This window comes from Mytilus galloprovincialis, chromosome 2 (assembly GCF_965363235.1).
Source record: "Mytilus galloprovincialis chromosome 2, xbMytGall1.hap1.1, whole genome shotgun sequence".
Taxonomy (NCBI): Eukaryota; Metazoa; Mollusca; class Bivalvia; order Mytilida; family Mytilidae; genus Mytilus; species Mytilus galloprovincialis.
In genome coordinates this window covers 82,577,487-82,591,855 of record NC_134839.1, presented here as the reverse complement: position 1 = coordinate 82,591,855, position 14,369 = coordinate 82,577,487, and the positions used below count along the sequence as shown (strand labels likewise).

The 14,369-nt window shown below is 32.9% G+C and overlaps 1 long non-coding RNA gene across 1 annotated transcript; it reads right to left on the bottom strand.

Moving 5' to 3' along the window:
* Window positions 1–576: 576 nt before the first annotated feature.
* On the bottom strand, window positions 577–13,171 carry LOC143062431 (uncharacterized). The gene is made up of 2 exons (XR_012974745.1): window positions 13,003–13,171; window positions 577–860 (listed from the first exon to the last, which is right to left on the bottom strand). It is a non-coding gene; the product is annotated as an uncharacterized LOC143062431 (long non-coding RNA).
* Between the last annotated feature and the right edge of the window lie 1,198 nt (window positions 13,172–14,369).

The following is a 14,369-nucleotide window of genomic DNA, read 5'->3' as shown; positions in this document are numbered from 1 at the left end:
TTTTCCCGTGTTTGTTGCAAAAAATTCTTAACATGTTTTCCGCATGCGTATATAGTTTTCAAAGGTACCAGGATTATAGTTTAATACGCCAGACGCGCGTTTCGTCTACAGAAGACTCATCGGTGACGATCAGCTCAAAATAGTAATAAAGCCAAACAAGTACAAAGTTGAAGAGCATTGAGGACCAAAACACAAATTTTCGATACAGTATTAATATATATATTTCTCACGACAATTGTTTTTAATATCATGTATTTATGTTCTTAAATATTGTTTTCATGCAAATTTATTTAGGAAATTGATATGTAATAAGCGATAAGGAATGTTAGTTTAGATTTTATAATATCCGCGTAATTATACGAAATACGTCCGATTTTTAGCCAAAAAAAACATGTCATGTAAGGAGAAATGTCTGTGGCAACAACACATCGGAATGCCCTCTAAGTCATTTGCTGTATAAATTGCGTGAAATCTATTCGAAATGGGAATGTTCTCTTTCCAGAGCATTGTATATTTATAAAGGATACAATTGCTTGATATATAACATAAAAGAACAACAAAAAAAGACCAAGACGATTTATCAAATATTACCTTTAATTTCCAACTCAATCTGCATAATGCTATATGAATTGAAAAAAGATGCCAAGTATCAAACAAAGTCATGTACCATTATATGTGTTTAGCTGTTTGTGTTGTTCTCACTCGAGGAACATTCTTTGTATCTCGTCTGCAGTAAACACATTCAGGGACGATACCATCCACCAACTACACGTAGTTCAAACAAGAAGAGGAAGTTGTTTATTCTTGCAGTTGTTCATTTGAAATTCTAGGATGAAGCATTTCTCAACTTAATTTTGTACCTGTTAAAATAAGATAAAATACCTGAAAAGGCAAATAGTTGATGTTTCTGAATATAAATACCTTAAATTTCAAATAATAGATGTTCATTTCTCCACAGTATATAGATATGGTATGATAGCCAATGAGACAACTCTCCACCCAAGTCACAATTTATGAATTTAAAGTAAAACATTATAGGCCAAAATACGGCCTTCAAAACGGAACCTTGGCTCACACCATACAGCAAGCTATAAAGGGCTCCAAACATTACTAGTGTTAACCAACCCAAATAGGAAAAACAAACGGTCTAATGTTTATATAAAAAAAAGCGAGAAACGAGAAACACTTATGCAATACATTAAAAAAAACAACAACAATTGAACATCAGGTTTCTCACTTAAGACAGGTGCTAACAAATTCATCGGGTTTAAAAGTTTTTATAAGCACCGACCTTCACCCAACCTTAAACAATAGTATGACATGACAACATAGAAAGACACCTATAAAATATCAATTGAAATGGCTTACCTAAACCAAGATATATTAACGAAACGATTTGATCTATGACACAATGTACATACAAAAGTAATAAGGTGTACAATGGAGTACGGAAATATTTATTACAAAATAAACAAGTGTGGACACAGATGAGTGTGGATAGTATGTTTGGATGTTTGACAGTGTTTTATGATAAATGTAGTTCTATGATTTTCCTATATGTGTTATTAACTGTGTTGCACGATGACAACCAACCGGAGCATTAGGAGTATTGTTTATTTTATATTTAGTTTAGTTTTTATGTTCAAGACAGGCATGGAAGAGACACTAATTGCATTAGTTACCAAATGATTATGATAAAATATGTTCCACATCTTTGATTTTGGATACATTTTATAGGTAGGAGAGCAACACATAATAGGTTCAATTTTTCGTGATTTTTTTTAATTGGGAGATATCTGAGAACATGATATAAGGAGCCTGTAATTCAGTGGTTGTCGTTTGTTTATGTGTTACATATTCGTTTTTTCTTTATTTTTTGTACATAAATAAGCCTGTTATTTTTCTCCTTTGAATTGTTTCACATTGTCATTTCGAGACCTTTTATAGCTGACTATGCTGCATTAGCTTTGCTCATTGTTGAAGGTTGTGCGGCGACCTGTAATTGTTAATTTCTATGTCATTTTGGTCTGTTGTGGAGAATTGTCTCATTGGCAATCATATCACATCTTTTTTTATATGTATTTGCTAACTATTTGTATGGTTCTATTTATATATACTGAGTGCCAATGAAAACGCAACACTTGTTTTTTCAAAAATAAAATTTATATTAGAAATCATAATCTTTCAAAATGAATTGTTCTTGAAAATTAACAATTCTAACAATAGATCGATATCAAACAAAAATGTTTCATTGTCATCTTTCGGGCGAAATAGATAAACGAAACATCCAATGTTGAATCATCAAATCACAGTCCTAACTAAAAATGTTACAACCCCGTTGTGCAGCGCAATCTCGACAGCGCCGTGGAATTGATCATCCCGGACGTTTAATGTGATCTCGAGGAATGTTATTCCACTTGTCCTGTAAAGCAAACTCAAGCTGACTTTATGATATTGGTGGTGGTTTTCATCGTCTAAACCATGTCAAATCTGATGCAAAATTTGCTCTATCGGACCTAAATCTGGGGAAACGCACGACTTTTGGCCAAGGCGGGTGCCAAACGTCTATGTAACCACCACTGACGATTTTTGGTACATAATGAATGATTTTTGGTCTACAGAATTCGATATTTACACCAGACGGCCGTTTAGATGTCGGCTGTGGTCCTCTTTAACCGTTGAATTTCTGCGCAAATGGTGCTTTACTGAAATTGCTCCATAGGATCTACCATGACCACCATTGAACTCACGTGACCTTTGGACATCCATCAGAGTCGATATCGGATATGTTAAAGACCAAATGTATCGGTTTTGCTGAGCGTTTCTTGCTTTTTGAACCCTGGGATGTGGCTTATCATTAACTGATCCATTTTTGTTGAATTTGTGGATGATTTGGGTTATTGTATGCTGTGAAAGGCTTCATTGGATCATGCCCGAAACTGCATGTCGCTGGTTGTCAGAAAGTCCTGGCATTTACTCGGATGTTTATTGCAGTTTCCTTACAATAAGGGCGGGAAAATTCATGACATTAGCCAAGCTTTAAATGACAAAATCGTGAAAATGGTGCGTATGTTGAAAAGCGGTGAACTCGGTTTATGTCCGTTCAAAATAACCCTTACTTCGCATTTGTTCCAAAAATCACCCAACCGTAAAGTTGTCGACAATTGTCTTTAAAGTCATTTTCAACCAACTTTACAAAGTTCTAATATAAAATAAATAAAAATTATCAGGCGTTTTCATTGGCACTCAGTATATCTTTGTGGTGGCTTGTCAGTATCATTAGTAAAAGACTTTAAAATGTTGAATTGATCCTCAGATTAGAAGACATTTATTGGTTTTTAGTAATGACAATGCCTAACATGATGCTTGGGCCTGATGAGCTAGAAAGTAAGCTTCTGTGCTGTTTTCTATCAATTCTTTGATAATATCTCCTTCAAAGCTGGTGAAAGCAAAACAAATTTGGTCAATGGACAAATAATGTTTGGTTCAAACAAAACAAAAATGCTTTTATCTCCCTGTTACTTACATTGTACATAGAAATGATAATACTTGGAGACATCCTTGTACATAAGAGGTGTCTGTAAAATCTTTATTTCACAAAGAATGAATTGCATAACAATGAACCGAGCTCAAAGCAAAGCACTTTAATAATACACTTTGACAGAGAGCTCAATCCAGTGATATACTTTGTACTACAGGTCCTTCATGAACATCCATCAACCAGAACTATATCTCAATAACATGCCATTCTACATGGTTGGATCAGAAGTCCTGAAAAAGACATGATTTTTTTTTTATCGTATTTAAAGTATATATATTAAAACTTTCACAAATTTGTGGTATAATCATTCAGTGTCTGGCAACTATCAATCGCTTCATGCACAAACTGATATAGGTTGAGCATGAGTGCCCCTCTGTTGGAAATAAAAACATACCTCGACCTAATTTTAGTCTGATGAAGAAACATTCAAAACTATAAAATGTTATTTAAGACTTGTCAGTGTCTATATATAGCTATTCACCATCGCCACTGAATCAGTGATATATGTACACATAAATACATGTAAGACTAAAATTAAAGTACATATATAAGACTAAAACTGACATTCGGTATTTATCTTCATTCCCCAAGTCCTGTTCAAATCTGATTCATGATAAAATAAAAATTACAACCAATGAAATCAAAGGTGAATTAAGAGGCCCCCCCCTCCCCCTTGTCTGGAAAAAAATGGTTGATTATTTAGAGAACCACTGGAGCATGATCAGAGTGGGCCCTCTCTTAGGCAGTCAGTGGGCCCCCACTTATGAAAATTTCTGGATTCGCCACTGGAAATATTCCTCTAATAGACTAGCGTTTAAATCCCAGTTTTCTAATATGGTAGCTAGGTGGAACCTAAAACTAAAAAATTTGAAAAAAATATTTTAAATATATTTCAAATGCATGTACATGTGATAATATAAATTCTCCAAATTTCACTGTATTTTCCCTTTTGATGTTTTTCAACTACAGCCAGTTTGGTGTGGGTTGATGTTTGATTGTTGTACATGTTATATATCTACATGAGATTTGTTTATATACATAATACTTATTTCCCTAAATTCAAATAAAATAGATTTGAGAAATTAAAGGAAACCATATGCAAATATTAAAAAAATAATTTGCATTTGCTCTGTTGATTGATAGTAGTACACATATTAAGAAATGGTGAAATCACTTATATATAGTTCTGATCCAAAGTTTCATGATAGAAATGCATGGTAAATAAGTAGTAGGTTGTTTGAAGTTTGCAGCATATTCAACTTTGAAAATCTTTTTCAGGTCTACAATCCATATAAAAATCTGTATATATGTGGTATAATTTCCAATGAGACAGCTTTCCAGAGGTTAAAATAACAAAGTAATTATAGGCAACCATACAGCCTTAAAAAGTGAGAAAGAAACAGTCTAGACATGTTAAGTAAGCAACAATTAAATTAAGAAAAGTAATGGCCTGATTTGCAACTTATAAACAACTGGTTTGGAACCCTCCCCCCAAAAAAATCAAAGAGCAGATTGCTCTTAGAAAAACTCCACTTCAGTTCTTATATGACAGAAATAGATTTATCAGAATTCAGAGAACTCTCGCATTTTATCAAAACTGGGAGTTCCCTCTAACGTGTTTCTAAATTTATAAAAACACTAAATATAAATACTGCTTAATTCTGATTTTCCGTGTTGTTAAAAACACGCATATAAGTCAAGGGAATTATCAAACATGAAGATTATGAAAAGAACATTATAGGAAAGTTGTTAAAGTTCAATCCCTTTGTTTGTTTTTACCTTTTAAAGCAAGACAATCATAAGAATCTGAGATGTTCCTTAATGTTTAGAATAAAACGATTGACGTGAGGGCAATGCTCTGAGCCACCAGTATAAGTCTACAGATTGTTTGAAAGCAATCGTATCCCAAAAATTGTTCCAATGAAGATAAAGGCAAGCCTGGAGGGGATTCATTACATTTGGAACAACTTTTCTGAAGGATGGATACGTATAAAATTAAAATATGTTTAATAAGATTGCCAATAAGACAACTACCCACAAATGTTCAAATGACAAAGCAATTATAGGCAACCAAACAGCCTTCAAAAATGAGGGAAACTGTCTGAACATGAAAAGTATGCATTAATACAATTGAGAAGAGTAATGGCCTGATTCACAATTCCACTAATTAACAGGTCGGGAACATCTACCCTTCAAATAAACCAGATGCTCCACAGGGCGCAGCTTGATACTACAGCAGAGGCCGAACCCTGAACACTTGGGGCAAGTATGGACACAACATTAAAGCCTGATACAGCTCTGATTTTGGGTTGTGATCAAATAGTCAAAACAGAATAGGTTTCTGACACAGAATGAATGTAGTCTAAGAACTTAAAACATTTAATATTAAATTGGACTTTTACCTATTGTGGTCCTTTATCCAAAAATCTTAATACATGGTTTGAGGCACTTGTCGCAGAAAAAAATCCTATATATAGACTTAGGGGTCGACCATTTGATATTCTGGGGGAGGGGGCAGGCGGATTTGTTTTAGATCGGTTTTTTATTTTTGTAATCTAAGAGGACAAATTATTCATTTTCTGCAGTAGTGAAGCAAGATTTTTCATTTTCATTAAAGCAAGGGACTGATTATTCATTTTCACAACTGTATTTATGATATTCGAAAAACATACAATTTTTAAATGATTTGTTTATTATAAACAACATATTTGTGTTTCCTTTAAATTTTTATTTTGACATTCTTTTTTTTTGCGTACCGACTGCTATAAATTTTTATTTTGACTTTTTTTTTGCATGCCGAATGCTATAAATTTTTATTTTGATATTTTTTTGCATGCTGAATTGATATGCACGCAGTTGCGTGTTGGCATATAGGGAGCTACGTGCCTGAATACAATTTAATATATTAAATAACTGGGAATCCTCCCCCTTTATAAGTAGAGACAATACATAACCTCAGAAATATTAATCTTAAATTTATATAAATGAAAAGTAAGCTTCCATAAATAAAATTCAACAATGTTTCTTAAAATTGTTAAAAGTGGTATAGTCATACACCAACATGTTGACCATAGATAAACAAACAATTCACTTGCATTCGATTCGCATTTGAACTATGTGTTTGTTAATGTAAACCGTTTCAAATGTGAATTAAACTAATTCAAATTAGTTTATGTCAATGCAATCCAATTCAAATTGAGTGTGAACTCAGTATGATTGTCAGGTAGTTTCAAACTGAAAGATACTTTTAAGGGAAGGGAAAGAAACGGATAAAACCATGTGTGTTACAAACACTGTTTATTCAAGTCAGATTCCTGGATCTCAATAGTACTTTCATAATGTCAAATACAAATATGAATATGATAGTTACATACAATGCTACATGTATTTAATACATGTACGTATTAAATGACATTTATTTTAGTGATTGGTAATTAGGAAAAATCTGAAATTCAGGCTAAATTGAGACAAACAATATCACTGAATGCAGTTTCTAGTCAAGTGACCAACCAACATGGAAATCTACCTTTTGAATGAAAGGAGAACTCTTACATTGAAAATGAATGATGTAAATCTAGATTCTAATAATAGCCGAAGGGAGCTCACATTCACAACAGTTAAAGCATTGCTGAATTAGTGAACAAAGCATTTTTCTCATTAACTTAAAAATCCACCTATTATAATGGAAAAAACCCGAATTTTAAGACATAAATTATAAAATTCCTGATAAAAAGCGGTGCCGAGCATGCATGTAATATGCTTGAAACATATTCAAAGAATAAAGTTTTATAACTTCCTAATGTCATTTCCAAAATTTATCAAAACCTAAATCTTACTGTGGATTCCTATATTTTTCGTGGATGTCAATTCTCCTGGATTGTTGAAAACTTGCATATTCATCGATATTTGAATTTGTGGTTTTAACAATCCAGACAGACAAATAGCAATAAGGTGTTTAGGAAAACATGACCTAAAACCTCCTTCATATAAGACAAAAAATACATTGGAACTCATACTGAATGGTCAAATATGTTCAATATGAAAATTGCAGTTAAGATGGTAAAATCACAAATCAGCCATTACTGTAAATGGACTATGACTTTTGAGCAAATTTAAAGGGAAATGACAGGGAAGGGGAGCAAATGCCCTTTCATTTGGTATGCAGGTTTCAAAAATAGAGGGAGAATAAGAGGGAAAGTTGAGTCATCTTTTTAGACTTCAATTAAACTGAGACTACTATAATGTGTTATAGTAGTCTCAGAGTTAAATAATGACTTATGAAGTTATGTAGACTTACCTTTTAATTAAAACAAAAACAAAACCCACAATACTCAGAACTATGTCTAATTCACTTTGACTACTGATATGCAAACCTACAAACAGAAAAATATACCATAAAATAGTGATTGAAAGATTCATAACACTTTGAAAGGATAATTCAGACACGTGTTACACGGGGAGCATGTTTGTTTACAAATAATAATGTCACGTGATCGCGCAGACCTCACATGTTGCATCGCCCTTACAATCCACTAATACATAACCCATTAGTATGCAAACATGCAACGTGAATGTGATTGGTTATCAAATAATACAGAAATAATGCATGTACAGTTTATGAAGAAATTAGTTCATCAAATAGATCGATTTTCACTTTTGACACGAATAGGTCGGGTTGACATTTTTGTCATCGGGGATAATATTGAGATAAATGGGATAAAACTGACCGTCAAAAAGGTCTAGAGAAGCACATCAGTAGAACCTTAACATTAATAAGTAATACTTACCAAAATTTCTCTAATTAATAAACTATATAACAGAAATTTCACAAAGACAACGGTAAATAATTTTGATGGTGGTGGTGATGCTGGTTAAATTGGCGCGAAATAATATTCTTACTCCTATTGCTTTACGTAAAAAAAATGTATAGAATTGAATTTGACTAAAGTTGAGCATAAAAAAAAACGTGAATATGCAAAGCCTGGTAATATATTAATGATAAAGTGTGTATAATTTCCGTAAACGAATTTACCCGTATACTTCACTAAGAATTACATTTGAGCGCAAGGAGAACTATTTGTGAATCGGTTTATATAACCCCGGTTGAACTCAGGGTCGTATTAACTGTATTGCCAGTCAAGGTCGTTAAAAACTTCCATTTGTTGGTCGTATTAACGGAATTTTTAGCGTAGCTTTTAAATCATTGAGGCCATCTATATTTATTACGGGTTTCCACATCTTTAAATCGGAATTATAGAAAAAATGGAATGTTGTTAGCAGAATCAAAACAGAAATGATGAACACTGCAACATTTTCAGGAAAACATAAATAGGATGGAGGATCTGTGTATTCACATTATTTGTAAAACTCTCCTTATTCCTGTGAAGCGTGTGCTTTACATCGAGGCTTTCTATGCTTATCATCGACGCCACAGTACTTCAACCAATCAGACAACGTTTATTTGGGGCATTCGACCTATTTTAACTCAGATTTTGGAATTTTTTAATCGAAATTATAGAAAAATGGAATGTTGTTTGTACATATAAAATAGAAAAAGATGAATACTATTAGCTAAAGCAAGTTTAGATGGGGTTCTGTGTATTTACATTGTTTGTACAACTCTCCTTACTGATGCCATATTTTGGAATTTCCGTGACCTAAATGGTTCGCGAAAATTAATATTTTTATATATAGTATAGTAATAATTTTGTTGTTCATAGAACGAGAACAGAAGTGAAAATGTATCGTCATACAAAACACTAATCAAGGAATATACTAAATAGTGAGACGAGATTCTGGTTTCTATGATGAGTTTATTTATTGGCAGTATATTTAGAGACCTCTGGATTGTTTAACGAAATAATATCATCAAGATAATGGTCGGTATTGTTGAATGTATCAACCAAATGTAATAATGACGTGTCTTTATTGAGTTTGGCCATAAACTGAGATTCATCGCAATGCAGGAATACATCTGTTATTAAAGGGGCGCAGTTAGTGCCCAAAGGAGTACCTACTACCTGTCGATACACTTTATCGCCGAAACATACATATATATTGTCCAGGAGAAAATTTAAAGCTTCAATCATATCTTCACATTTACAGTAAGTTTATCTAGCATACTTTCCTTTTTACGTTACAGAAAAAGGCTACAAACGAGTAACAGCAAATAAATTTGAAAAGGGATTTTTCAAAAGAAATTATGAATAATAAAAATAAATATGAACACTTTTTCTTGATAGGTTTGTGTTGAAGTGAAGTGTAGAGAGTAGAAAATGATAACTATAAACAAAATTAAAAGGACCACCAAAAGCACTTACTTAATCTAAAACCTCTAAGGAATTTTCAACACTCCAAAAATAATTAATACCATGATTTGGATATTCTTTATTACAAAAGTTAATAACAAGTTCTTTGATAGTATTTAGGGAGGTAGTTAGAAGCACTGACATATTAGTAGAACTCTTACTAGATACGGAATTTATATGTTTGTTTGTTTAATTTACGTAACATAGTCTGGACTTGCAAATGTTCGGAAGAGGCCTTAAGCTTTTAAGTGGCAGGAATATGATTGGTTACAATTTGACTATATGTGGAGTATACGACCTGAATGGAGACGATATGATAACTTCGTTATGAAGAACTTCTGTGTTGTGTAAGCGTCACACCATCACTTCCTTATTGGATGCCTTTTCTGCCGGAAAGAACACAAACCGCTATGCGAGTAATTGTGGAGTTCATGTTTTTTATTTTAGAAATGGGTATATCATGGACCCTATTATCAATTTTATATTTGTTTTCAAAATGAGATATTCGAGGACATCGTTCATGAATATAATAGAGATTATAAAAATTTTATATTTCAATAATCTGGTTTAATTCAATCAAAGCTTTACATTTTCTTCATATTAGTAAAGTTCATTTTAGGTCACATAGTTTTAGAATTGGGGGAGCCATGGAACTAGCCAGACAGGGGTCTCAGAGGAGGTAATTATGAAAAAAGGCAGATAGAAATCGCATGCTTATTCTCGTTATATTATGTTGCAATTTATCTAGTTTTAGGAGGCTAACAAGCTACAGGTTTTCACAGGTCCCAAGATTTTATGAATTGTTGGAAGTTCCCTTGTTCATTGTGCCAACGTGGAGGCGAAGAAATATGGTAGGAACAACCTGGGACTGGCATTTTGCACCCTTGAATGCGGGTACAATAATCGAACAGAAGACAAAAAGAGTGAATTCAGTGGTCAACAACTTTGTAATAGAAAATGGGAGAAAGTTATATATCAAGAGAACATTAGGGCAAGTGAACTGTCTTTATACAGAACAGATGGAACTCATTTGTCACAAACTGGAAATCAGGTTTTCTTAAATAATATAAAAGGGGGTTTAGTCTTTCCAACGCACAACAAAAACAACTTTTCCAATGATTCAATAATGAAAATTCTGTGGAGGTGAGAACCCAAGTCAGATTTGGTAGCTGACTTGGGCTCTCATGTGGTAGTTAAGGGAGACTGGTAATGATTCGGGGAATATTTCACTCGGCCCTTGCTCTGGACCTGACAAGTTCTACAATTTGCAGGTACTGAAAATGTGGTTAGTGGTAACGGTGGGGTCTATAGATGGATACTTCTGGGATCTCCTCCACCTCAACATATAGAGGGGAGGCCTACACCTGCCAAAAGGTGGGCACTAATAACTGGATCATTGGTAATACGAGTGTTTTCCCCGGTCCCTCCCCATGGTAGGTGGTGGTGTAACCGTGTTTAGCTATCAGGGGTTTTATGACACTATGGCAACATAGGTCAGCTGATAGCCATTGTGTAGAAGTAATCGGTAGTCACCCTGGCGCCTCAAAAAAATATTATAGAATAATCTGTAACCAAAGTAATGCCACAAAGTAAAAATGTATATTCTAGTCATGAAAATGTAAAGTTGGTGTAATAAAATGTATGTTTAATTCAAAGGATTGTTTTTGTATAAGTTGTAAAATGAAAAACAGAGGATGGAACCTCGACACAAATGAGTATAATATACAGAAAGTCTGTTGTATTTTAATTTTGGTATTTGTGAATAACAATTAACAACAGACAAAGTAAAACAACACTAGATTAATTTTTAATCACTTTGTGATTAAAGGAAGAACTTCAACATAGTTAAGAAAATACGTGAACAACTCTTGATCGTTGTTCTTTGTCTCATTGTTATTCGTTCAGTATTGATAAAGGGGCTTCTTCTATGAGTATTGCAATTAATTCATCATGCAGACATCATATACTTTCAGGTATTTCACGTCCAATGTTTTATGGTGATATTCTTTCCAAAGCAAAAAATTGTCGGCATTCACATAACAAAAAGATAACGAAACCTTTGAACAGACTTATTCGGAAATTATTTAGTTACGATACTGTTGTCAAGTTATCATATTTTGATATTGATTCACTCAATAGGGTCTTTACATCGGAAATACACACATATATTCAAAACAAGTTGTTGGCATGATACTGGTTATGTTCTTCACATATATTTTATGACGGTATGATACTAAACACTTAACGGGAGGGATTGTACTTGATCTTCATATGATGACTACATTATCTTTCAATCAGTTTAATTGAGGTCTGGAGACGGTGTGTCAGTAACTGCTTGTAGTCCTTTGTTCATGTATTTATCACTGTCATTTTGCTTAGTTTCTTTTGTTACCATATCTGAAATCGTACTAAACAGTTTCTTTTGTTGCCTATTCTGAAATCGGACGTTTTAACTGAGTTTAACTGTGCATATTGTTATGTATTTCTTTATTCTACATTGAATAGAGGTATATGGGGAGGAGTGATATCTCACAAAACATGTTAAACCCGTCGCATTGTTGCGCCTGTCAAAAGTCAGGAGACTCTGGACTTTGTTAGTCTATTTATATATTATAGTGTATTTATATGTCCTGGAGTATAGTGTGACGTCTATTTTCACTGAACTAGTACACAATATTATTTAGTGACCAGCTGAAGAACACCTCCGGATGCAGCATTTTCTTGCTGCTTTAAAGACCCATTGGTAGACTTCGGCTGTTGTCTGCTCTTTGGTCGGGTTGTTGTTTCCTTGAAATATTCACAATTACCATTCTCAACTTTATGAATATATACAGTATTCATTATGTTATTCAAATAACTGTCTAGAGATTCTAAATCAATTTTTTTACAGTTACACCAATTTTAACAGCAGACAGACAAATCGTATTTAATGACATGATGACACTGTTTTCAGTCTATTATAGATGGAGGAAAATAAGTATGTCCTTTCTTTAGATATGTCTTCAACGATATAATGAAACAGCCATAAAGAACTTATCTAAAACTAGATGCTTCATTCAAAAAAATATGGTTCTGTATTATCAAAGTATGGAGATATTTGTCTATAGGTGGTAGATTTGTTGATCATACTAGATAAGTTAATAAAACAAATACCTCTATTTATATATTCTAATCCAAGAAAAGCCTGTTTATGATTTTCAGGTTTTTCGATAGAAGGAAACAGTCTGTGATGACAAAAAGGCTGTAATAATACGTGTTTATTTTCATAACAGGCCGCCTTAAATCTCCACATCTTCAACCGAATTATCCTTTAAAAATCCAGTTAAAAAAAAAAATACTTTATGGTTTTCTTTTTAGTTTGATACAATTCCTCATGTTTTAACAGAGTATTAATTATTTTTGGTTAAAATTTGCATAATTGAATAAAGAAATCGTAATGATTACCGTAATGTATTGAGAACATGATGATATAAAAGAAAATAGTCCAATGAAGCGTACAGCATAGGTCAGATTGCCCTACCTACATTTTAATGGGTTGGTTAATAAAGAATTGAAATTGTTAGAAATACTTAAATTATCATAAAAGCTACGGTTTTGTTTCATTTTTCTTCATGCGATAGTACTACGTCAGATTTTTCCGTACACTTTTTAATGTAAATATTTCTGGTGGTCTATTTGTTCATGCACTTACACTAGAGTCAAATAGAAGTGTAAAATATATAGTTTTTTGTCTATTTCGTAGGTACTCCAATTATTCTGGTAAACTTTAAGCAAGTAACAATTAATTAATCGTTCAAGCGGAATAAAACATTATCAATCATAGTGTTTCATTCTTATCTTACATCACTTTGATTGATCTGTAACATACAGAATATTTTTTTGAGCGTGAACAATACAATTTAACTCCATTGGAAATGAAGACCTGGAACTTGCTCTTAATTGAACAACGACATTTGTATCTAATAGCATACTTACCACTAATTTGTGTCTGCAAAATAAATCTACCACTTTCTTTCTCTTACTCAACTCGCTTGGACTTGTATCATCAGATGTGTCAGGCAGAGACCCTTGTAGTTCGATAACAACTTTGTTCTCCGTGGCCATACTTTGAAAACCTATATCCATATTTTTGAATATTTATACACATTGTATGATTGTTTTACGTCAATTTTTAATTGATACAGTGTCAAGAGAGCCTATTATTTTGTACACGTGTCAGATGTGATCTTTGTGACCTCGTATATCTACATGTAAGTTTCAAACGGTGTTTTCCAATAAATGGAAGACCTTTTTTCTATTGATACATATATGTATTCAGTGTATAGATATACAATGGATAAGTGTTGATTCTTGAAAAAGAAACAATGAGCCCGGAGCTACTATAAATGTACCGTAATACAAAAATTTATTTTTAGATAGTGGGGAAACTATAGCTTATCCAGCAAAAAAAGAGACTTTTTAATAAGAATCTCTATACATCAAAGAAAACGTTTATAAATGATATTCACAGGACTAACTTT